At 42.4% G+C, this 25,433-nt stretch overlaps 1 long non-coding RNA gene across 3 annotated transcripts in view; it reads right to left on the reverse strand.

The window, feature by feature from the left end:
- Window positions 1-19,346, reverse strand: part of LOC142829433 (uncharacterized) — an 86,126-nt gene extending 66,780 nt beyond the window's left edge. For 2 of the 3 annotated variants that reach the window (XR_012903841.1, XR_012903842.1), the window contains exon 1: window positions 19,246-19,346. This is a non-coding gene — a long non-coding RNA (uncharacterized LOC142829433). Of the gene's footprint in view, window positions 1-8,075; window positions 8,143-19,245 lie in introns of those variants that run through there. The other variant, XR_012903843.1, reaches the window with a different exon arrangement.
- Between the last annotated feature and the right edge of the window lie 6,087 nt (window positions 19,347-25,433).

A 25,433-nucleotide genomic window follows, 5' to 3' on the forward strand; every position in this document is an offset into this window, starting at 1 on the left:
ATGTGGTTTCACAGACCACTTTGAGAAACACTGTTTTAAGTATGTTAAAAAGAGATATCTCCTTAACAAGGACATACTGGAGAGTGGTGAACTTTCCGAACCAACTGGAATCCGTGATAATATAAAGTGTTTCAAAACCATGAAATGATTTCTTGATGTAGATCTCAAAATTGTTCAGCCTGATCTGCCATTCTCAAACTTCTATAACTGGAGATTAGCTTTGTTCTCTTCTCTTCTATATATGTTACTAACATTCACATGTGCTGTGAAGAGTTGAATATTGGGACCCCAGAACAGCTGTGCATATCTGAAGCATAATTTTCTCCTGAAACTGTCTAAGCTATAAATTATTTTTTTCTTTCTAAGCAAGGCTACATGTATCTCTAGATAATTTTCTTGGGGCATGTCTACACAGCAAAGCTAAACTCAAATCAGCTATGCAACTTGAGCTATGTCACACAGCACTTAGTTCGAAATAGAGCACTCTTCCACCGATTTCCCTTACTTCTCATACAATGAGGTTTACATAAGTCAGAATAAGAAGCCCGTTATTTCAAATTTACTTCAAAATAATGGGCTTACTGTGTAGACGTGAACTATTTTATTTTGGAATAACTGATGTTATTCTGAAATAACACTGCTGTGTAGACACAGCCTTTCTGGCCATTCCTATTCTTGTAGCATTTCTGGAGTATTAGAACTATTTTGAGCATGAATACTCTCTTATCTATTACTTTCATTTCTGAAGGATTTTTATAAAATGTAAGGCACCATATTGGTTGACATTATTGGTAAGGAAATAATAAGGGAAATTATGAGTAACAAACCAAAATAGAGATATTTGTCATTCCTTATCTCCTCTCCTTGGCCTACATGGAGTTGATGTAAAAAATTAGAAAAATAAAAGCCTCATCCATAATCTTTATTTAGTAACAGTTAAAATTGAATTGGGACACACCCCACCAATTCAGAACCTGAAAAGTATGGGGAAAGCTTCCTGCATTCCTTCCCACGTTCAGATCACCAGAAACAGCATAAAAATGCACTCCAATGCTTCATAAGTTTTTCACTTCCATGACCAACAGATAGCAAAAACGCAGTAGGTATTCCAGCTTCATCCAATTTGTACAGATATTAAATCAGATTTGGAAAACCCTGTGAAGCATAATTTGGACTCCTCAGACAGTCTCACCAATGACTTTTTTCTCTACTCAAGCTTATCTGAAGAAGTGGGTTTTGCCCATGAAAGCTCATGATGCTATATATGTGTGTGTGTGTGTGTGTCTCCAAGGTGCCAAAGGACTACTCATTTTTAAAGTTACAGACTAACACGGCTAACCCTTTGAGACTCCCCCCCTTCCCCCGGCCTCAGCAAGGCAAAAGCTTTACTTACAACAAAGAATTGTGTCATTCATAAACTCCAGAAAGATGCATAGATTTAACATAAGATTTGGAAGCACAAAACATTTATTCTTCTCTGTATTATTGTATATTGTAGCCTACAGAGTAGTCCCCAAGTGATGTGTGAAGAAACTCTGATATCCTGCCTCACACATCAGTAGATTATTATGGATCTGGCATGTGAAGGAAGACGCACACAGGGGAATATATTCCTCATGCTTCTTTTATTCATCTCCTAGCTAATGTTGAAAGAGCCCCAGGAAATCAGAGAATGCCTGCGGGAAAGATACCTATAGAAATGCCCTGAAGGTACCTATAGAGATGCCTCAGAGAATTTTTGGTATGGACCTGTATTCAGTTAATATTTGGGATGTTAACATGAACATATTTATTTCTACATATAACTGTGTCCATTCTTCTGAAAAATCTGAACTCAGCAAAAGAATCCAATGTATCTGTTAAAACAGAAAGTATTTATACCACAAAAGAATGTCATTGGGCTGTGCTAGTGGCAAACATTTCTCTTTAAAAGTTCACAATCAAGTTTTAAAAGGAAAAGCCTTGTTTATTTTGCTCCTGGGCCCGTCTCAGAGTCTCAAACTCATAGTGGAAAATCAACCCTTGCTAAAGGATTCTCTGGCCTTCTCTAATCACCTGACCAAAGGATCTGTGGGACTTCTGTTTACACTTAGGCTATGTCTAGACTGCAAGCCTCTTTCGAAAGAGCGTCTAGACTGCAAGCAGTACTTTCGAAAAAGCAAGCCGCTTTTTCAAAAGAGAGCACCCAGGCAGTCTGGATGCTCTCTTTCGAAAAAGCCCTATTTGCATTCAAGAACGCCTTTTTTCGAAAGAGCACTTTCGAAAAAAGGCATTCTTCTTCATGAAATGAGGAGTACCGCCGTCGAAAGAAAATTAAATCTTTTGATTTAATTTTGAAAGAACACAGCTGTAGTCTAGATGCAGGTGAAGTTTTTTCAAAAAAAGGCTACTTTTTTCGAAAAAACCCTGCAGTCTAGACACAGCCTTATTGTGTAAGGACTTTTTTCTTCTTTTTGGCCTTAGGCCTATTTGATACATGTAGCATCTAAATTAGGATACTGAATTCTGCATTGATGTGTTCTGACTGACACTTACTCAGAATTGTGTACTCTTAGACAATCACATGTGGAGACCATGCTTCAAAAGTCGAGAACTGAGGAGACCCTTAGAGTAAAGCACAAGAATGTGTCATTTCTATATTTACATGGGACGTGTGTGCCATAGTTCATCTACCACCACGTCTAAATATCACTGCCAAAACACTTCTGAATATCCTTGCCAACACTGACTGCATATCCAGCTGCTTCCATTTCTCAGCATGACTGCTGTGCCTCACTCTCACAGACTTCCCAAATCACCTCACTGTCTCAGTATCCATAGTCTCTTAGTTCCATAATCATCTCCAGCCAATACCCAAAAGAAAACACCATGGAGCACCGTGGTCCCAAGGGGATTTGTGTCTCATTTAATCTTTTAATAACACAAAGATTAAACTGACAAAAGTAACAGGCCATGACAGCTGTCAAAAGGTTGTTTCTAGGTGAAAGGATGGGCCTAAAGCAGCTAGGAAAGAAAATAACTTACAGAAAATCTTTAAAAGGAAAATATTCACCACCACGATAACTGCAGGCAAGTGCCACACAAATGGCAAATCCTGCCTTTTCCTCTGCAGCTTGTCCCTCGACCACAGAACAAGAATGGTTCTGCAATCCTATTGTGGGGAAGGATTTAAAGAGACTGTCCAGAGGGTGTGCTACATCATTGGGAGTGCATGCAGGTGATAATCCGGGTAGGCTTAGTTAGAAGGTGAAGCCAGGCCCAGAGGATCCATTCCCACCCTTCAGTGACTACAAAGAGTGCATCAGGACATTGGAAGCCATGGAGCTCCACAGCAGATGGCCAGAGAAAATTCCTTTTGTCCCATCCCCAATACACTGCCAGCACCTGGCCCATCTGTCTTGATTGGCTCTGGTCTAAGGATATGGAAATACAGGGCTAAATCTCTTTTTGTAATTCAACATTAGATTAGCAATAAAAAGCATCAGGTAAAACACATTTTACAGCTGACATTTAGTTAGATCCACAGCTGTGGCCTACGGGATTTGCCTTCAGTACAACAACAACACAGCTCTTCAGTTTTTCCAGCATATTTTCTTTCCAAAGGGCAGCATTGATTACACTGCAAATTCTTTATAACCTTTAACATAAACCAGCCCAGAGCAGTAGAAACAACAGTTGTTTCCTAACCCAGTAAACAATATTTTAAAAGACACATGTGCCTCTTACTCTTGGAGACAGATTCATATGGCTTTTCAAAACACATAGCCCAGCTGTCACTAATGCTGCCTCTTAAAGCATAATTTCACATACCATTTTCAGAGGTCCCATTCAGCACCAAGTCACTGCAGTAGGTTGGTTCTTGGCCTAGGAAAATTCTCAGCAAACCCTACCTATCTGGTTAATGCTGCCACTAGTTTTTATCTGTACCATGGGAGCAGTTTGGCTCCTGCTGGCCTCAGGTCTCAAACTCCTCACTTCAAACTTCTCACAAGGATCACCCATATTTTGCCCATGCCATAAATAATAAGAATTATTTCAGCCTAATATCTCCAAGTCCCTTGCAGAGGTACAGAAAGCCCACCTGCTTTCTTTTTTTCTATGCTCAGACTTGTTTAATGATCCTCCTTCCACTCAGTCCCATCACTTTCTCTCCTGGCTCTTTCTTCCAACTCTGAAAGACAAATCCCCCAAATGACTTAATCAGTTACTCTGATCTTTTTTCAAGAATTTTTCACTGGTGGGCACTGGCTCCCTTTATCTTGTAGCAGGTGCACCCTGTTGTTGTAATCTATTTCCTCTTCTTTCCAGTGTCTCCCCTACATAGGCCTTGTTTTGTTGGGCTATTATGTTTTACCTGCGCCAATCCCCCACTGTAAAAGTAAGGCCCACTGTCTCCAGGGCCACATGAACTCTCCTCACAAAACTGTTCTTCTGTCATGACAACAGCTTGAGCCCCCAACCACCTACTTATAAGCAAACACATCTGCCCAGCTTCACTCACTATAGCTGTTCTCTCTGCCTATTGACTTGTGAACTTTACCTGTCAGCCTCCACAAACCTGATACTGGGTCTGGTTTGGGGGACTGTGGCTCTGCAAGAGCATACTACATTTTTTATATTCAGCTCTGGTAATGAATATGGAATATACTCCCCTCCGGCGGGGCCAACAGCCACCGCAAGTCCAGGGGCAAGGTGTGGGGGGCTTGCCTCCATGCCCTGGAAGGGGTAGAGCCTTGAGTTGACAGGCTGGAGCCAAGGGCAGTCAGCCCTTAGTATGACCCAGAACACAGTGCTGGGCCTCCCCTCAGATCCACATGAAGCGGCACTCCTGCAGCACTTTAAAGACGTCTGGAGATCCTGGCTGCTGCCGCTGCTACTACAACAGCGGCTGAGCTCCAGGCCCCTTTGAATTGCTGGGCCCCTGTGCAGTTGCCCCCTTTATCTCCCTCTGTTGGCAGGACAATCCCATTTTAAGCCTCTCTACCTAGCCAGAATGGTGTAAAGGGGGCTAACTGTACAAGAGAATCTAGCCCTCTAATATGATGGAGTGAGGCAATATTAGGATAGGACCTGTAATCTGGACAATTTTGATAACATTCCAGCATAGCAACTGAGCAAGTATGGGGGGGATATGGTTTTTATTTTGAGGAGACTTTAGAAGCCTTTCTTTAAAAAAAAATCTTCATGGTAATCAACCCATCAATTGACTGATGATTGGGACTCGCTAATGATCAGGACTCATGCTGTTTTATGCATTTCCCCATTTGTCATGTTTATCCTTCTTCTTCCCCCACAGCCCAATGACAGCTCACATTTTTGTCCACTGCCTATACATCATCATCTCCTCTGCAGTTCATTTTTTCTCTCTGGTTATGATTTTTCTTTCAGCCAGGGGGCAAATAAGCAGTGACCTTTGTAGCTGGCACCAGTGCCTCTCTTGTGGATAGTCCTGAGACAGCCTTTGTGCAACAGGCAGCCAACTCCTTCCCCAGGGGAGGATGTTCACCCCCTCATAGCAAGTCTAAGCAAGTCTAATCCACTCTGAGTGAATTAGACTTGGCTCTATTTAGTAATTCATCAATTAACTTCATTTCTTTTTTGTGGGGGAGGTAAGAGGAAACTATGGTTTAATAGTACAATGCAAGCTTCAGAAGTGAGCACTAAGGAGGGAAAACTGCTTTGGATAAGATAAGAATCCCTCCTAAGCCTTCAACCTAAACTCAAACTGAATCTTTGAAGACGTTATAAGTCACAGTTATTTTTCACTTTTCCATTATATTTTTCTTCTGTGTTCATCTCTGAATTTCTTGGTTCTAGCACACATGTAAGAGTGACAATACCATAACAACAGGAGTGGAGCTTGTCAAATAATTTGTTGCAAATACTGACTGTGATTTTGGGCATATTTTTCCACCAGATAATTATTCAAATACATTTTTCCATTATTCAGCCAGATCCAAAGAGGCTGAAGGTGATTTTATCTGGCCCAACTGGAAGAAGAAATCGTATTATGATTTTTAAGATTAAGAGCACTGGAGAGTTCAGATTTGCCTCTCCCGGTACTTACTAGGCAAGCTATGATACATTAGTCCCATTTTGCAAATATGTATGTACATACATAGTCAATTTACACACACACTTCAGACATATCTTTGCAATAGAACTACTTGTACTTAAAATTATGCATATGTGCAACTGCCCAAGTAGGTCCTCAGACTCGCTTTATTTTAATTTGGGTATTAAATTTGTAAGTTTATGGACAGTGAATTTCATGCAAAAAACAGAACTTAACTTGCCCAAACCTTCCAGAATTCAAGATTCATTTAATCATTTCTTTTACAGTTAACACAGCATAATATTAATGTTTGCATTTGGAATCCTAGTCACCCAAATAGAAGGGCCTTATCCAGCAGTGTGCTAAGCACCTTCAAATCTCATTGATTTCAGTGTTTTCCATATGCTGTAGGCTCTTTTTATTTCAAGGTTCATTTTGAATGCGTCAAGTGGAAATCAGGTCACAGTGACATGCAGTGTTAGAGCTGTCCAACTCTATGGGAACTAATTCTGTGAATTACCTCTGCCTTACTTTATCTCTGTTTCTTCTCTTCATTTGCAAAGAGTCAGTCTAAGCGATCAGGACATGATGAATTCAGTGGCTATCATGCCAAATGATTACAGTGATTTTGTGCAGATGACACTTTCCAAGAACTGATTTTGACCGATAAGTATAGGAATGCCAATTCAGTCCTTGTAAAGGAGAGTGATGAATGGCATGTCTAGAGTGTATGGTGCTGGCTTCCTGTCACAGAAATGCCACACTCTCCATTGCTAGCACTGTGATAAGCCTGGCTAAGTTTAGCAGCTTTCGCCAGCCAGCTGTGTATCAGAAGAATCAAGGCTGCTATTTCACACATTGGGTGTTCTGTCAGCACAAAATGCTGAAACCATTAATTGGTCTTGCACAGACGGTTAATGTTAGAGCTAAACATAAATCTAAATGAGTGAAAAAAAATTATAAACTGACTCCAAACTAAATAATGGGTTGTTCTGAGGGAACCTAAAGACATGAATCTCATTGTAGTCTTCTGGTAATGAGAAATGGAGGCTCATATTTTTACAACTGTTTTAAAGCCTTCTGGGATTTTTCTGTCTCCAAGCTGGTGGAACTGAAGTGTATCACAAAGAAGAAGTCTGTAAACAAAGTATTCTTTTAAAAACCACTGTTATTTCTATGGTGAAGCTGTCCCAGAAGGGCAAGTAAAAATCACACTACCACTCAGTCTTAAAGAAATTGGGAGAAAGGGGGTAATGGAAAAACATAAGAAACCTAAAGTCGTTTTTTTGTTTAAAGTTTCTTACTCGGGATTACAGGCCAGACTATTTTTACATACTGTGTACTGGATAATAATATGAAAGGACTTATAATGCTTGTAAAACTAAACTATTTTTTATTGAGAACTTTTTTTTACAGAGATGCTGCAACTGCATCTAGCGTTTTAACCTCCCTCCTCCCCCTCCCCCCCATCCCCTTATAGGTTGCTACAGTGCAATCTGGGGGCCCAATAGGGCCTCCAGAGACATTAATGGTCAGATTTCTAGAGATCACTCACATTCTATTGCTACGCTCAGCACCTTTAAAAATAAAAAAACCCAAAGCTGGGGAGCTCTTTTTAATAGTGTTTCTTGGATGCCTTCACCCTATTAGGATGTAGCAGACTGTTCATTCATTATAATAGACTCATCCCACAGATTGGTTGGGGCTGTACCTAACCTGCTCTCTTTTTGGCTGTACGGGGACCAGGAGCTCTGCATGTGAGGGGGAGCAGGAGTGAACAGTCCTGTCAGCAGCACAGAGACTCATATATAAGAATCCTCTACATAAGCATACATTGGTAGAAGAAAGCATTTTTCTCACTGTGTGCTGCCACCCTGAACGGAAGCCATTTTCAGTCTGGGGAATGCCTCCAGCACTAGGATAAACTCTCAGAATAGAAACACGAGCTATGCATCTCTCAGATGTGACACCCACCTCTTGTAAAAAGATTTTCAAAATATTTGGCAAAAATATAGAGTACCTTCTTGGAAGCATTGCTGGAAAGTGTTTGAAATCCATAACTCTGCAATCCAGCCCCTTTGAATTTGCTGAAAACATTCCTCATATGCCTTTGCAAAGAAAGAGAGAACATTACTGTTGTAATATGTACCAGAAAATGAGAGTAAGATTTTCAGTACAGCTCAGCATTAGTTTAACACCTCTCTGCTCCCATGGAAGGGAGGACGAGTTTTACCATTGACTTCTATGGTACCAGCGTTAAGCCAATGGGGAGCTCTTTTTAATAGTCAACCACGACTACTGTTGTGTTGTCTCCTGCTTCATTTTCTGTTAATTACTATTTTGGACAGTGACTTTCCTCTCCTACATTATCACCCATACACTCGTGGTTAAATTTGCATGTGAGCTGCACTTCAGCCTGAGACTATTGATGTTACCTTATTGCTATTTCTTTGTTTTATTTCATATTTGTTTTTCCCTATGCCTCCAAACTACTAGTCTCTCTGTGTTTTCCCCATTGACTACTGATGGTATTAAGTACACTGTTCAGCAGCTGTGCCTTACTGCCTATTGATTAGTTTTATCACATGGCTGTTAATAGGTTGTATTGATATTCTGGATTCATTTCATACAGATTTTGTCAATTTTTCCCATTTTCATGCTCAGATTCATTCTTGTTTGAGGAATGGATGCAATTAGTTCAGCTCTTAAAAGCCTAGCTCTCTTATTTGTGATTTAGCCACTGGCTTTATTTACTCAGGGTTCTTCCCATTTCTAATTTCTCTGGTTTTTCGAGTGCTCCCTCCTGTCATCAAGTAGATCCATGGTCTAATCCCAGTACTGCCTGTGGACTTTTGAGTGCAAGCAGATCAAAAGCAAATCTCCAAATTATGTTCTGTTAGCATTATGGATCTCTCTCAAATCTCGTTCTTTCTAGATCTGCATTGCTCAACCCACATCTAAAAGTTTTGCACCAGATCCTCTGTTGGAGTAAATTTGTGAAACATCATTGCACTTGATAAAAGTGTATGCAGATTTAGGTAAACCAAGACTCTGATCCTTTATTATTAATGAGGGAGGATCCCAAAAAATCATTTATTTCAGTCCAGGCAATACTTTATATCAGCTACTTGTTGAAGAGCAGTACATAGGTCTGGTAAAAGTATTTGGGTCTAAATTATAGAAGATTGGAAATATTCCAGAAGTTGTACATATTCCAAAAACTGAACTATTTAATGATCATTGTAGGGACTGTGCATTCATGCATTGTTGATACCTTTCCAACTGTTCTCGATGATTTCTGTTGGATAATTCTGAAGATTAATTCTACATTCACTACTGAAACATATACCATAGAAATGTAGGGCCCTCAGCGGGCCATCTAATTCAGTCCTTGCTCTGAGAAAGGTCTAAGAATTATCTAGATAGTTGTTTGTCTATTCTTTACTTAAAACCCTCCAATGACAGAGTTTCCATATCCTCCATAACTAATTACCAATGCTTAACTACCTTTAGTTAGTCAGTTTTTCTTAATAGCTATCCTGAATCTCCCTTGCCACAATTTAAATCAATTACTTCTTGTCTTGTTCTCAGGAGAATAATCACTCTTAATAACAATCTTTTACATACTGTAAGACTGTTAGCACATTCCACCTCAGTCTTCTCTTCTCCAGACTAAACAAATCCATTTTTTCCCAATCATTTCTCATAGGTCATGTTTTCTAGACTTTCAGTCATTTTTGTTACTCTCTTCTGGACTTTCTTCTCTTTGTCCACATCTTCCCAAAGCATGTGCCCAGAACTGGACATAGTACTCCAGCTGAGGCCTTATCAGCACAGAGTGGAAGAATTACTTCATATGCCTTGCATAAAAAAAACTATTGCTAACACATCCCAGAGTGATCTTTGCTTTTCTTTCCCAATAGTATTATACTGGTGACTCATATTTAGTTTGTGACCCATATAATCCCCAGATACCTTTCTGTAGTACTCCTCCCTAGGCAGTCATTTCTCTTTTTGTATGTGTGCAACTGATTATTCTGTTCTAAGTAGAGTACTTTGCAATTTTTCCTAAATGAACTTCATAGTATTTGAGACCTTTTCTCTCATCCGTCAAGATCATTTTGATTTTTAATCCTGTCCTTCAATGCACTTGCAACCCTTCCCATTAAGTGTACTCTGATCTGTTTTTGACCGGCTAAGATATTACTTGTCACACATACTTTATTTGTTATTCTTGAGAACTAAAGTTTAAAGTCTTGTCTATGTGGCAAACTGGAATGTGAATCCACAGTGCACCAGATTGCCTTGCAATAATGTCTCATGTGGATGCTGTTACAGCACAATCAATTTCCCAGAGTCCAGTTTAGCATTGTTATTCTAAGTCACCACATGTTCCTTTCACTGCCCTCCTAGTCTCTATCCAGTTAGTGCCAATTATTTGATACATCCACATATGTCTTTTCTTAAATTAGACTTCAAATTCTTCAGGGACTATCCAGCATCTAGCACAAGGAGACTAATCCTAACTGAAATCTCTGGAAACTATTTTATTTGAATTACAGCAAAATGAAAAAAAAATCAGTTTTGTTTTAGAGTTCATCATGAACTGTGTGGGAAGATAATCACTGTTTCTGTATATCAAGCAAGGTATCTCCTATTTCTTGAAAAGTGGTCCACTCGGGGGTAAAATTTATACACTCGACTGTTTTGATTCACGTTCAGCTGGAACCAGCACCACGTCTGTCCTTTGTTTACACAGCAGGACTGTATCAGGAGTATGGAGAAAGGATGTAGGCAGGCAGGCCAAATGACTGGCTGAGGATTATAGAAATAACAGAACAATTTGCTGCAAGAGAGGAAAGGCATCATAAAAAAACAGATAGCATCCTGCTTCATATTTGCAGTTCTGAAAAGCTCAAGTTTGGCAGTCTTGCTCTGTGGCTATGGCTTCCTTATTTGGGAAAAAAAATAGTGATGCTAAAAAAAAAAAAAACAACCAACAACAGAGAAAGAAGGAGAGTATTTTTTGACAGGACTTAGACCCAGATAAGCAAAGGCAGATATATGTTATTAATTGAAAGACCACAACATTGATAGTCTGATTGCCTATTTCAATGGGAAAAAAATAAGATTTACTGAATGATGATGCCGGTTAATTGTTAATACACTGGAATATTGCAAAGGAGTGAAGAAGTATAGAATGTATTAATTTGGCTTTCCTATTTTGACAACAAAAATCTTGTCCAGAAGCAAGAGAATGGTTAAAAAGCACATAGTATTCAACTACTTAACTAAACTGCAGTGTGGTGAAAAAAATTGTGTTTTGTGTTTGAAAACTATAGTGAGTGTCAGAAAAGTATAGCTAGTACCCTATATGGATACAAAATTGGTATCTGCATCCGCATCTCCATAAATAAGCTGTGGATATTCACATCCATACCCATTGATACGGATATCCACAGATAAAAAGTGGAGGTCTGCAGATTTGCAGGGCTCTAAGCATAACATGGCATTCATGGTGTATCACTGCGGGGAAATATTTGCCATTTGACGCAGGCTGGGCTATTGCAGTGTCCATTGTGTACTCCCACTGCATGTTGTGGGGCGGGAGAGGAAGAAGATAGAGCAATGACAGTGCAGCTCCATAGTCCTCACTACTTAAGAGTGTAGCTACTATAAATGCCATAGGCTAGACATAGACACCACTTCAGTAAAGTGCTAATGCCTGCAGTCAGTGAGGCATAAGCATGTGCTTAAGTGCTTTGCTGAATAGGATGGACATCATCACATGGCTTACATTAACCATGTGATGAAATGCTTTACTGATTTGGGGCTTGAGTCATTACTGTGGACTGTACACATTTAATTTAAAAAGTGAGCTGAATGGGATCAACCTCATAACCAGCCCAGCAATCAGCATGAATTGCGGCTCTATTACCATTCTAGTATTTACAATATGGCTATGTCTACACTCGTGGCTTCTTGCATCAGAATATGCAAATGAGGCGAAGCGTGGAATATCACGGAGCCTCATTTGCATACCTAATGAGCCGCCATTTTTGCAGAAGAGGCTCTTGCGCCTGAAGGAGCTGTCTACACTGCCCCTTCTTGCGCAAGAAAAACCCTCTTACGCAATGCCGTTATTCCTGAAATTAATTGGCGTAATAGCATTGCACAAGAGGCTTTTTTTTTTGCGCAAGAAGGGGCAGTGTATGGCAGCTCCTTCTGGCGCAAGAGCCTCTTCTGCAAATTGGCGGCTCACTAGTTATGCAAATGAGGCTTGGCGATATTCCACGCTTAGCCTCATTTGCATATTTGATGCAAGAAGCCGTGAGTGTAGACATAGCCTATAAATCTCTGCAAAGGGTTCCGACAGTGAATGACCGGATCTACTTCACAATAAATATGTTCCTTTGACAGACCTTTTGTGCATTTCTCTCTGAGAATATCTGGTCTTCATTAATGTGGGCTGCACTTTCGTTGCTACATTAAGAGGCAGTGCTTGTTTTTCATTGTATAAACATTTCTCGCTTCCCACAAAAATCTCTGGAAAAGAACCCTCATGGCCAGAATGTTAGAATTAACAGTGTAAATGCAGCACTTGAAACAATGAAACCCATGCTTTCCTAATCAGCCATTCCATGCTGTTTTTCCTGTGTACACAATTTGTTTGTATATACTGTAGGTTAACATCTGTCTTCTTCCAAAACATATGCTAAGCAACTAGGCAACTTAATGTAGTCTGATGGTGTCATGTCATTTGAATAATGATAGGCTACATAATGTAAGGCATAAGTAACGTTATGGTAAAGGTCTTAAGGACTGTTCCTGGGACAGGACAACTTTAAATTGACTCACTTGCTCCAGGGCCCTCTAATAGAGTCTACTCCAGCAGAAACCAGAAACCTAAGTTGCTTCTACAAAATGCATGCATAAGCTCCAAGAGATAATTGCATATACCATGATGCAATTGCATCCTCAAACCACTGGATATTTTGCAGGTACTTTTTGAGTCTTTCTGTTTGAAGATAAGATCTTAAATGTCTCAGGTAAGTGTCATTTGTAAATACCTTGTCAGGTGACCAAAGAGAGAAGAGCAAAAATAATAGTTCTGCTGTTGGCTAGATGATACTCCTCTGCAATGTGAGTTGGAAATTTTCAACGCTTTCCTGAAAATCTAGGTGATATTGTAGGACAAATTCCTCTGCAGCTACTTCAAGGCTCCTGGGATAAAGTCTGTTGGATTATCTTAATTATAACTTTAACTTTATGAAAATGTCTGAGGACAATCCACATCAGGGCTGGTACTATTACTAGCATGGTTAGCAACAATGATTATCCTGAGACTAGATAAAAAGCATCTTGTAGGTCTCGTATCACAAAACATTGCAAAGAGCCAGTCCAGTATAGTGCTGCTGTAACAACACAATACAAAACAAGTTGATTGCACAATATGCTGTTAATTATCTCCTCTCTGTTCTCATGAAATAGCAAGACCAGATTCTTTTGCTCTGCAAATGGCTGTTCTGAGTTATTAACCTTTGCATGGTACAAAAAGTTCTGACTTAACTCCAAAACAAATCACAAAAGTCAGCTACAAAGATCCAGTGCACAAAGAAATAAGGCTTCCTTGCTCACACTGATGAACTGTGGTATGCTGAAAATGGTTTTAAAAATGGACTTAAAAAAATTTCGTCGCTTAACTCACCTGTTAAAGCACGGTGTGGTACTTGTTAAAACAGGTAACAAATAAACTTCCATCAGATTCGCAATGCACAGAACATTACACATAAATGCCAATTTTACAAGATTGGAACGTCTTTAAATTTTAGTTTTCCAGTTCTGCGGGTTTGGTACAGCCCAACAAGTTTTTGTAACAGCTTATTTCCTTCCTGCTGCTTCTTAGGGCCCAATATTCTGCAGCGGGTAGGCCTATAAACTTGCACCTAGAAACGTGGTACAGGTAAGCACAACTTCATGTGCATGAATCTCCTCTCCCCCTCCCAAATACATGCAAATGGCCATCTTCACATGGAACGTGAATAGAAAGACACACAATGTGGGAGCAAGATTTAAAAGACACTTTTGTAAATTTGATCTTACTTGTCTTTATACAGAAGTCTGAACCATAATACCTCTGCCAGGATCACAGCTCATCTGCATCTCTTTGGTTGACTCCCAGTATCAATGATTTGAGATCGAATCATTTTTAGAGTAAGTGATAGTAAACTCTCTGACCTCTTGCTATTCAGAATCACAGGTCAAGATGGATGATACATTAAAATATATCATGTAGAAGAGTTCAGCTTCATTTTAAAAACAAACCCATGCTGTAAGCAGGTTTTAATGTTGCTGAATGAGAAGTAGGTAAATGGATATTATAATTCTGTGTAAGTGTGAATATATAGTGCAAAGATATAATTACATTAAATAAAACAATCATTTGATTATAAATCCTCTGTGTCAAAGCAAAATCAAAAGAGAGGCTAGCATTTGGGAAAAACAGAGTAAAAAAATCATACTGCTGAAACATGCTCCACTAATACTCAAGTGAAATACTGAGAGCTGAGACTGCTCCAGTCAGTGAGCCACATCAGTCACTGCAAATTTGACTGTTAACTTCAGATGTATTACAAGAGACCAATGTGACCATTGCATAACACCAAGAAAGCAATGTCAGCTCTCAAAGTCAAACCTTGAATCCTTTCCACTGGCTCTGTTGCTTTCTTTTCATTACAACAGAAAGGCACTTCAATTACCCGGCTAAAATTAAAGTACAGCAATACTTTCAAGTAAAAGTGTGGCCACAACAAGAGTGCTGGGAGACAGATATCCCAGCCTCTATGTAAACCACCTCCACAAAGGGCGTAGCCGCCGCACTGGGAGGCCCATTTACACTAGCGCTTTACAGCACTGTAACTGCTGCACTCGAGGGAGGGTTTTTTCATATCCTGAGGCAGAAAGTTTCAGTGCAGTAAAGTGGCAGCGTAGACTTGGCGATGGAAGCAAAAACCAAATGCGGCTCATCTCATTTCAATATCTAGGATCTCCAAGGATCTCCTTCCCACCAGGCCAGGGCTCCTCCAACCCATCCTTTGTGACAAATTAGTGGCAATCTGGATCTGTGATCTTTCCCTCAGTCTCTCCTCATGGGTATGTTTTCCAAATGCCAGGTCTCAGTGGGTTCTTTTGCCAGAGAGGAACTCCTTGCTTTATGCCCATGGGCGGTTGGTGCAGCTGGGGGTGGGGGAGGCAGGCCTCCAGCCCCACCTACAGCCCTGCCCCCTCTGCTGAGGGCCCACCTCCACCACAGGGAGGGGAGGAGGAAGAGCAGCATGCGGAGTGTGCGCGCACCTCCCCCCACCAGAGGGAGGGGAAATGCGCACCCCAGCATCCCCAAAGCAGTGGGGAGGGAGGTGGCTATGTGACTCCATCCTGCCCAGCCCCCAAGCAGCGGGAAGGGAGGTGGCCAGGTGACCCGAGCCGGCCCAAGCCTCCTCAGGAGAAGCAGGAAGAAATGCGGCCACACATGCAGGACAAACACATGCAGGGAATTAAGTGACAGGCCTAACTCCTATTCCATGGTTCTAATGCTGGGGTTGCCAGGCTCTAATGGAGGGCATTATAAGGCCCCTTGCCACGTTAACCTTAACATAGGCTGGCTCTCCTCAGCTTACCATCTATGACTCAGCTGTAGCCAATTTCCCACAATTAGGGGGAAAAGGGGTGCAGCTGGGTGGGGACTGTGGCCCACAAAGGCCACAAGATCTCGGCTTATCACATAAACGAAGACCTGTCACTTAACATCCGATGTTTGTTTCCCTCTGGAAACTGTTCATTTTATTCTCTTAACCACAAGAAGCTGGAAACTGGCCACAAGTTGCAACGAATGACTACCACCACCACCTCAGTTAGGTACTAAGTGTGCTCCTACTTAGCTCGCTAGTTTGAAGGTGCAAGGAAAGCAAAAAAACTTGTCTTCTGTCAATTAGCCTATGGGAAAAAAATTATATCCTGACCACCTAAACAGAAGAATGACTTGACCTGCAACATCTGTCAGGCCATGCTCCTATTCCTAAGTCAGATGTATAGGGTGAGCTGCTAGAATGGAGCTGAAAGAGGTTCTGGTCTAAATCTTGAGAGCTGGGGAATGCTGGCCACTCAGCACCCTTTTCTCCCAACAGGCCAATAGGTGCCAGAGACTCCCAGAAAAAGAAGCTCCCTTGCAAGTGTTTCCCTTCCTTGCTACTGGCATTGCAGCCCCATCAATTTCCCTCACCAGTTGATGAGCTTGGGTGGCTTGACTCGGTACTTTCAAACAATTCAGTGCATTTCAAGATGGGATGAACAACAGTAGCCCTAAGGAGAGGCGATAGTACAGTATGGGACATTGAACAGACAAGGCCAATACTTAGAAGGAAAATCTCACTACCACCTCAATGATCCTTATCTTCATAACAGTCCTATGAGGTAAAGAAAAATTATCCCCATTTTACAGATGGGGAACTGAGGCACAGAGCCTAGCTTATCCAAGCCCATACAGGACATTTGTGACAGACCCAGAAGTTGAACCCAGACCCCCTCTCCCTGAATTCCAGTCCAGTTATACATAAGATCATCCTTCTTCTATACATGTCAAATCACGTCCACCATATAGCAAACAAAAAGAATACCTCCCACCTTCATCACCCCCAGATATGTCATTTGACATAAACATTCATTTATGACTTATTTCTTTCTTGTAATACCTGGTAATAAGATTGCTTTGAATCTGTATTTAAAATGGATACGTTTTTGGGGGACCTTATTGCATTGACTGAAGAATGGTTTCTTCCACTTATTGTTCATGTAAAAGACTATAACGATCATCATACTTATGAATAAGTGATATTAGCTGAAATAGTTGAAGAATCTCCTATTCCTTTGCCTCTGATTTGTATTTCATTTTTCACAACATGAACTTTGTTAGTTTGGGGCTACTCAAAGAGCTGCAATGTTTAGTAACCTATTACCAACAGCTGCTTATAGGCACCGTCATATTGCTTGTCTAAGATATGAGGAATATTTGTGAAGAAGGGTACCATAATCCTACTGTGTTTCTTTCTGAGTTAGATATTTGTTTCTATTGTTGCTATTTTTTCTTTAGCATTAGTTTTTGCATAAGAGTGTTATTATAGGAATTCATTCTATGTATAGCAGTCTAAAGAGGTTTGTAGTTTAGTAATGGAGACAAATATTTATCAGGAAAGTCTCAACAATCATATATGTACAGGCAGTCCCCGGGTTACGTACAAGATAGGGACTGTAGGTTTGTTCTTAAGTTGAATTTGTATGTAAGTCGAAACTGGTACATATTGTAGGGGAAACGCTAGCCAAACATTTCTCCAGAGCTCAGTTTTATTCTCCCACACCTCACTTCCCTCAGTCCTTTATTCTCAAGCTGAGGTGTCTGCTGAGAAAAGCCGCTTCACGTCTCCCTGGTCTGCTGAGGGGAAGCAGCTAGTGCGGGGTTGCCTCACCCCGTTTGTAAGTAGGGATCCGATGTAAGTCAGATCCATGTAACCCGGGGACTGCCTGTAGTCCTTAAGCATATTCTTTTCTGCTATAGAACAAAGATACCTGATTTGGAGCACATATACTCAAAGAAAGTGAAATATTGTTTAAACAAACAAACAAAACATGAAAGGTTACCTTAATGAAAAAAAACCACCAGATGTGGCAAATGTCAAACTCTTTAGAGCTGCTGAAACATGCAATGAAAGGTGACTAAGGTAACAGAGAAACACACTGCTATTTCTGTTTCTATTGAAACTTCAAGCAGAGTTTGACACACCAAAGAGTTAGTTATTCTAATGCCCTACAATGGGACAATTTCCAGGGGAAAAACAAAAAAGCAGAATTTAAAAATGGTGTTACATGTGTGTGCTTGATCATAGATACTGTATTGTCAGTGAGATTTGGAAAGAAACAAACACATTTCCCTGACTAAAGACATAACAATACATGACATCACTTTCCTCTGGAAAAGAACTGAATCCTTTCCATGTAAATTATGGAAAACATACATAAGAAGAAAGAGGCCTCTTCACACCAAAGACATAATTGAGAAAGCATGACATGACCTTAAGCAAAATGCTAATTAAAACAAATCCACATTTTTCCCCAGCTCCCAGCAATGTCCTTTTCTCTGACTTCTTAGATCAACTTGAGGCATTTCTCCCTTTTGACTCTGCCACATGCAAAGTTTTTGTTTATGTAACTCAGTACATGAATATTTGGGGGGGGGGGGAGTCTGCTTTTATTTATCTAAAGTTCAATACCTTGTTAGGACACATTTACAAAATGGTGGAGACTAAAGTCCATATGAAAATAAATGTATGGGTACCTCTTTTTGTGTACACAAGCACATATTTCTTATGAAAAGCGGAAAATTTGCTGAGTATCTACAATGCATGCTATTAAACAACTAAGTGCACATATTGGTTTCTGTTCAAGCTTTGAGTCATGGCGGCCTCAGCTTTCATCCATTTGAAAGTTTGATCCTTTCTTTGTAATATACACAAATAATGCTATGCTTATTTTCCCATTAGTTTGACATTTCTTCTGAATTTTCTTTCTCTCTCTGAGCGCATACTATCCTTTTTCCCTTTCAGAAGTTGTAACAACACATCCCTGAAGGCAGAGACAGGGAAAATGAGACACACTCCACCCTCACATTCTTCCAACACCACGGGTTCAACAGACAGGAGATTACCACCATATGAAGTAAAAAACTATACAGTCCATTTGATCTCTCATCCACTTCTTTCCCAGACATCTTTCCAGTATCTGGTTTTAGGGTCATTTCTACATGAAAGGCTAGCAATAAATCATGAAATCAGGACACAGAATTTCCTTCTTTTCTGTGAGACTATACAATATATTTTATCTTTAATAAATCCCACATATATTTAGCCATGAATTCCCTACATTTGGATATATTGCCCATGCAAAGAATTAGAGACAGAAGACACTGGAAAACTTGTGATTAACCCAAGGTATTCACTATTTATAGTAACACAACCTAAATATTCTTATTGGGATTATTTTCCAATGCAGCTTCTCTCTTTAGGGCTCTTGGTGACGTTTCTTATAAATATAGCACCACTAGCTGATTAAAAATTTCCCTGAAGAAGTTGGTAAAAATGTACCTTTGGGACTGGGTAGCTGATTCAGAAGAGTAACTTTCTGTGTGTGAGGATGACAGTTTCTAGGATCTTGCATCAGGATAAGGGACTGTTCTGGGAAGCCATCTACATACAGGTGTGAGACCCATGTGTAAGTGATTATAGCTTACTCATACTGGAAGGTGAAACTCATTAACACAAATGAGGCATAGGAGCTCTGAAGTGTCTCTCTGTGGGAGAGAAACCTAGAGACTAGGCTAATGGAGGGAAGTTAAAGAATGTGCTAAGAGTATGTTTTATGTTATGTAATTTGTGTTACCAATAAAAGAAAACTATAAATCCAGATTACATATAGTCTATAGTGCTGGAAACTCCACTTGCTTATACCATGTAATAGGATTATCCTATTTCTGTTGAGGGAATAAATTTTTTTCCAATCATCTGTATGTTCACATTAATGTTCCAGGGGAGTTTGGCACCTAACTGCATATTTAGGTACATAAATAAAATTTAGCCCAATTTGTAGAGGTGTGGAACAGCTGCAAATTCTAGTGAAGTCAATGGAATCTGGGACTGAACACCTCCGAAAGTCAGGTCACTTTTTGGCTGATTTAGAGAGTGTTTTAAATGTCAGTGATTTCACCCAAGGTTCATAAAGGTGGTCAGCTTTCTAAGTGCTTTCCATTCATTTCTCATCTGAAGGTGGCCAACTTTTCTGATTGGCCAGACCAAATGCCATTCATGGCAATGGTGCCCAGTTCATCCACTCAAGAAAGTTGGCAATCCTATCCACATCCTTAAAAAGAAAGCTTTCATCAAAAATAGGACTACAGTCTCTCTCTCCCAGAAAGGCAGATGGGGGATAAAATGACCAGGGATTAAAATTTGAAATGAAATTTTATTTTAAGATCTTTAATAAAACATAAATCATTTACCAAGCAAATTATTAGCATCCACATATGCTGTAATCTTGCTTTAAAATCTAGTACTGTGATCACCAACCAGTAGATCGCGAGCTACTAGTAGCTCTCAGGGGCTCTAAGAGTAGCTCTTGAGCCCTCTCTGAACTGCGCGCCTGCGCAGTACATTTACATTAGATTTCCTCATTGGAGGAGCAGCTACTCACCAAGCAACAACACAGGTGAGTAGCTGCGAGGAATGGTGGGAGCTGGGAGGTCGGGAGGGCTGAAACACCCCAGCCAGCTGACTGTGGCTTTCAGCTGAAAGAGGCTGCCCCGCGCTCCAGCGGATCAGCAGCTACTCCTCTGCGCCTGCCCAAGTGGAGTTTGAGCTGAGCGCCATGGCCAGCTGGCCGGGCAGCCACTTCTCTTCCCTCCAGCCCAGCTGCCCTGCGCTCAGCCCAGGGAGGCTGAGTCTAGCTCCAGCTGTGCTGGAGCAAGCTTCCCGGGCTGAGCGCAGGGCAGCCGATTGGGAGCGAAGAGAAGCGGCTTCCCAGCCAGCTGGCCATGGTGCTCAGCCAGGGTGCACCAAGCTCCACATGGGCAGGCGCAGAGGGGAAGCCGCCCAATCAGCTGGAGCGTGATTCAGCCTCCTCCGGGCTGAAGGCCACAGCCAACTGGCCAGGCAGCTTCTCCTCTGCACCAGCCCACTTGGAGCATGGTGCACCCTGGCTGAGCGCTATGCCCAGCTGGCCGGGAAGCCGCTTCTCTTCGCTCCCACCCGGCTGCCCTGCACTCAGCCCAGGAAGCTTGCTCTAGCACAGCTGGAGCTAGGCGCAGCTGAACCGCGCTCCAGCTGATTGGGCGGCTTCCCCTCTGCGCCTGCCCACGTGGAGCTTGGTGCACCCTGGCTGAGCACCATGGCCAGCCCAGGCAGCCGCTTCTCTTCGCTCCAACCCAGCTGCCCTGTGATCAGTCCGGAGGGAGTGTGGGTCGGAGGCTTCCCTCCATGGCTGGTGTAGGGAACTCCCTGCCCCCAACCTTGTTCCCTCTTCTCTGCCCCAAACTTGTCCCCCACCCTCCTGGCCCCCCATTCCCTCTCCCTTGCCCCCCCCCCCACTGCAGAAACCTGCCCCCCCCCCCCCAGAAACTTGTCCCCTGGCACCCTGCCCCCCCTGCAGAAACCAGTTCCTTCTGGCACCCTGTCTCCTACTACAGAAACCTGTCCCCCTGCTCCCCTCTGCAGAAACCTGTTCCCCCCAGCACCCTGTCCCCTGCTGCAGAAACCTGTCCTGGCACCCTGCCCCCTCTCCCCTGCCCCCACTGGCACCCTGTTCCCTGCCCCAGAACCCACTAGCACCCCTCCCCAGTACTGTGTCCTCTGCTCCCAAATGACTTTTCTATGGGTCAGTGACTCCTGACTTAAGGCAGGTTTCCTGCCATTCTCATAAATAAAGACAATGCAGAAACTTATTTGTGTTTAACATAGTATTTTATTTAAAAATGAATCCTGGCCAACAAACCTCCAATTGGGGCCAAGCCCCCATCTGGCCACAATCACTCCTGCACTGCCCCTTCCCCAGACCCTAGATCTGAGCCTATCAAACACTGGAACCTCCTGACCTTAGCCCCTCACCTACCCCAACCCAAATTCCTGCACCTTCACATCCGCAAGCCTGTGGCTTGCTTAATATCCCAACACTGCCGAGCCTGGAGCCCCCTCCCTGAGCCAGTGCCCCCTTCTCCACCTCCTCCTGCATCCAGATTTCCTCCCAGAGCCTGCACCTCTCACCCCTTCCCACACCCAAATCCCTCATTCCCATCCAAGAGACTACACATCCTGTCTCAACGCAGCAAGGGTACAGCTAAGACTGGAGTTTTTCAGGATTCTGGAGATATCCCAGAAAAACTCTTCTAAATCCAGGATTGCGTTTGTTCTTCCACTTTTTTAGTAGAAGAGCAAACAGGCTCTTTTGGTCACCCCTATATTCCTCTTTCCACAAGGAATAAGGTGGCGTCCAAAAGAAGGGTTTTTTTTCTGACATTTGGTCCAGTCTAGACAGGCCAAATGTTGGAAAAACCTCTACCTACAGAAGAATTTTTTTTAAAGCAGCATTATAAGGATTGGGGATAGCAAGTGATGGAGAGGAGGATAATAGAGAGGGCGGGGCTTCAAGGAAGGGGTGGGGCTTCAAGGAAGGGGCGGGGCGGTAGATCTTGGCTTGGTCTGTCATTTAAAAAGTGATCTTCGGTTAAAAAGATTGAAGACCACTGATCTAGTAGATCTCTCCTCCCCTTTCACCTACTCACACACCTACAAAATATGGCAAAATTTCCTATTGATTATGAGGTTCTCTAATCATATTATAATAATGTTACAATAGTACTGTACATAGAAGGCCCATTTTGCACATGCAAAGATGCCTAGAAAAAAATTTAACTTTTGCCCTACAGAGTTAAAAAAGCCAAACTATCTTTTTAACTGAGGGTGTGTCTAGACTACTGAGTTTTTTCGACAAATGTGGACTTTTGTTGACAAAACTATACCAGCGTCTACACTACGGCTGAGTTCTGTCGACATAACGTCGACAGAACTCAGCAGTTTTGTCGACGCTGGTAAACTTCATTTTACGAGGCATAACACCTTCTGTCGACAGAGTTCTGTCGACAGAAGGGGTACGTCTAGACTACAGGCTTCTGTCGACAGAAGTTTTGTCGACAGATACTGTCGACAAAACTTCTGTCGACAAAGAGCGTCTAGACTACATTCAGTTCTGTCGACAAAGCAAGCTGCTTTCGACAAAGCAAGCAGTAGTGTGGACGCAGGTATAGTTTTGTCGACAAAAGTCCACTTTTGTCGACAAAACCCTGTAGTCTAGACACACCCAAGGTGTTACTGCTTGTAGGGTTGCGTCTATACTACAGGGTTTTGTTGACAAAGCAGCTTGCTTTGTCGACAGAACTCAATGTGTCTTGACGCTCTATGTCGACAGAAGTTTTGTCCACAGTATCTGTCGACAAAACTTCTGTCGACAAAACCCTGTAGTCTAGACGTACCCTGAGATAATATGACATACCACAACTTATGTGTGATATAAAAGGCTTTCTCTTTGCCTAAATAAACTACTAATCCAAAAAATTACACTGAGTAGATTGAAATATTCATCAGAGAGATGCCAGACTGTACAGGAAGGTGACTGAAGAATCAGCAAACAGCTACCCAGAGCAGCTTTAAATCTCTGTTCCACATCAGATGAGTTGAGCCTGGCTGCATAACATCCAGTTTTGCCTAAACCCACCCACTGAACAATGAGAACAATGTCACTTTGGAAATTTTAAGATGATTTGCCTTCCTCTGAAACACTGATTTGATAAATACTTCCAACCATAAATAAAAATGATTTAGGGTTCTCTTAAAAATAAAAGTCAGCTGTGATGTGCACAGCTTCTGGAAAAAAGGGTTTTCTTCAGTAGAATTTATCATGTAAAGCTGTGCTGTAATGGGGTGCCAAATGTGGTCTCAACTGTGATGTGGTGCTCAGCAACTGAGTAGGCAGGGACCCCCTGGGGAGGTCCTTTCTCCACCCACTGTCCCAATGCCATCCCGGGTGTGCCCAAATGTCCTCACCAACTGTGAGGCCACTGACCCGTCAGACGAATCTAATCCGGCAGCAGTCTCCTGCAATGCTTCAATGTGTTTAAGGCCTTCTCGGCCAGCAGGCAGCTGGGAAAGGTAGGGGGGCTCTGGCCCACCCCCTCTCTGAGCCCTGTCCCAGGGTCCTAAGGATCAGGATTTGGTTCACTGGTCCGGTTGGTAGGGCTGAGAACCATAACGCACCAACCCACAGGCATCCACAAGCCGTGCCCTAGCCCTCTTCCTACCTTCCTCCTCCTCTCATGGTTGCTTCTGACTGCTCCATCTCACGACCGCTTCCTATGGTGGGGGCACTTCTTTTAAGCATCCCGCCGATGATGTGTCCAACGTAGGGAGGGCCATGCCACTGCCCTTGGTCCCTCCCCCTTCCGGCTCCTTGGCGTGGTGGCGCCAGCTGGCGTCCCCAGCTGCTTGGGTGCTTGTGCATCCGGCGCCGCCCAGGAGCATCACCGCCGCTTCTCCCCTGATGGTGTGCTTGGCGGGCGGGGTGCTGGAGCATCCTCACGCCAGTCGCTGGCCGCTGTGGAGAATGCGTGGCAGAGCCAGGTCTGGGCCGGCACCACAGCTTATCCCCAGAACGCCGGGGACGGCATGGCTGGCATGCAGGGTGCCCAGGGATCCCCATCACATGCTCATAGAGTTTGGGATCCCAGTATACAGAGAATATTAGATTTAGCTTCTCTCTTCTGTAGGCATATGGTTTATCACTCTCAAATTTTCTTCTTGTCTTTTTCCAGCCATCCAATACTGCACTTCAGTTGGCCCCTCTCCCATCTTCTGTATGTCTTCCCAGCTATTCAAACTTAACATCATCAGACCTGAACATTCCTTTCTTCTAAGACAGTCCCTTGATCCCACTGTTGAACAGCCAGCCATTCGACCTGTCCCTTAGGTCTGTAAACTGGGTGTCGTCTTTTACTTCTTCCTCATCCCACTCATTTGGGCCTTGTCCAAATCCTGCATCTGAGAGACAATCATTTGCATTCCTGCAGTGCCTTGTTTCATTCACTACATGCCTTCTAGCTTCTGAAAAAAAATGAAGCACATACTGTGGCTTTATTCCCAGAACCACTTTTCCCTAAGTAGGGCCGATCCTGTGCACTGAATGAGCAAGCTAGGAACCTATTGGAAAAATAGTATGAAGTCATGTCTCTTATATACGGACAACTAGGCTGAAGGAAGGTTTCCCTCTTGCACAGAATTCTATCTCCTTCTGCTCTTATTAACCTATCAATTTTTCCCTGTTATCTCTCCCCACTTCTGTTCAACCCGGTCTGCCTCTGTCTTCCTCTCACCCCACAACTTTCCCCTTTTTCTTCTCATCATCCATTTTCAACTCAGGCTGCATCCTTCTCTCGGACACCAGCAGACAGAGAATTGGGAGCATACAAGAGTTGCTCTGCTCCCAGTTCTGACACCTCTAGAGGAGCAATTTCAGGAAGTTTTCTGGAGTATATTCACTGCAGACTAAATCATCAGAGAATTTTGCTGCTAATCTCTAACAAGTATCTACTGAGCATATGTAAATGATGATTAGTAGAGGCCTCTTACTCAGCCAAATTTTAGGTGATTAGTCCAGGGAGAGTAAAAGACACATCTCCAACTCCAGGCACTATAGCTTCTCAGCAATTTATAGTAAGAATGTTTATAGCTGGAAA

The sequence above is a fragment of the Pelodiscus sinensis genome, chromosome 5 (genome assembly GCF_049634645.1).
Source record: "Pelodiscus sinensis isolate JC-2024 chromosome 5, ASM4963464v1, whole genome shotgun sequence".
NCBI lineage: Eukaryota > Metazoa > Chordata > Testudines > Trionychidae > Pelodiscus > Pelodiscus sinensis.